Source organism: Octopus bimaculoides, chromosome 25 (genome assembly GCF_001194135.2).
Source record: "Octopus bimaculoides isolate UCB-OBI-ISO-001 chromosome 25, ASM119413v2, whole genome shotgun sequence".
Classification (NCBI taxonomy): Eukaryota; Metazoa; Mollusca; class Cephalopoda; order Octopoda; family Octopodidae; genus Octopus; species Octopus bimaculoides.
Window position 1 is genome coordinate 31,321,978 of NC_069005.1, and position 947 is coordinate 31,322,924.

General features: G+C 35.9%; 1 protein-coding gene across 4 annotated transcripts in view; it reads right to left on the minus strand.

Annotated features, from left to right (window-relative positions):
• LOC106880684 (uncharacterized) overlaps positions 1-947 on the minus strand; it is a 37,591-nt gene that overhangs the window by 11,708 nt on the left and 24,936 nt on the right. The window lies entirely within an intron of this gene.

The following is a 947-nucleotide window of genomic DNA, read 5'->3' on the forward strand; positions in this document are numbered from 1 at the left end:
AGAGTTACTGCTGAGCGGTCATAAAAATGTTATTCCCTGTGACATATTTCATCCGGTTTAATCGTAATTTATATGCATATATTGTTTATATAATAAATTACGCTGTGCGTATCTATGTATGTAACAATTTTAGAGTTCGGATTCTAGAGTTAGGGTTAGTTTTAAGGTTAGGGTTAGGGTTAGGGTTAACAGTCTAGTTAGGGTTAGCGTTAGGGTTAGAGGATTAATACGATATACACCGTTACAGCGCTAACTGTTTTCAACTGAATAGACGTCAGTGATTAGTAGAAATTATCGAAATAAGACAATTTTTTACATGAAATAAATTTGAATACAAAAATTCTTTTCTGTTCTATAACACAAAATAGATAAGTATACGAAGTTTGAAAGTCTTTCGGTACCAAAAACACTACATAAAGCATAAACGAAAACTGGTGCCCCCGTTTTGAAATAGATCCTAAAAACGAAATAAAACAAAAGCATGGCAATAATAATAATAATAATAATAATAATAATAATAATAATAATAATAATAATAATAATAATAATAATAATAATAATAATAATACTCTGCTGGTTGTGTAATGTAAGTGTTGTTGTTGTTGGCACTCTGTCGCTTACGACGACGAGGGTTCCAGTTGATCCGATCAACGGAACAGGCTGCTCGTGAAATTAACATGCAAGTGGCTGAGCACTCCACAGACACGTGTACCCTTAACGTAGTTCTTGGGGATATTCAGCATGACACAGTGTGACAAGGCTGACCCTTTGAATTACAGGCACAACAGAAACAGGAAGAAAGAGTGAGAGAAAGTTGTGGTGAAAGAATACAGCAGGGTTCGCCACCCATCCCCTGCCAGAGCCTCGTGGAGCTTTAAGTGTTTTCACTCAATAAACACTAGGAGTGGCTGTGTGGTAAGTAGCTTGCTTACCAATCACATGGTTCC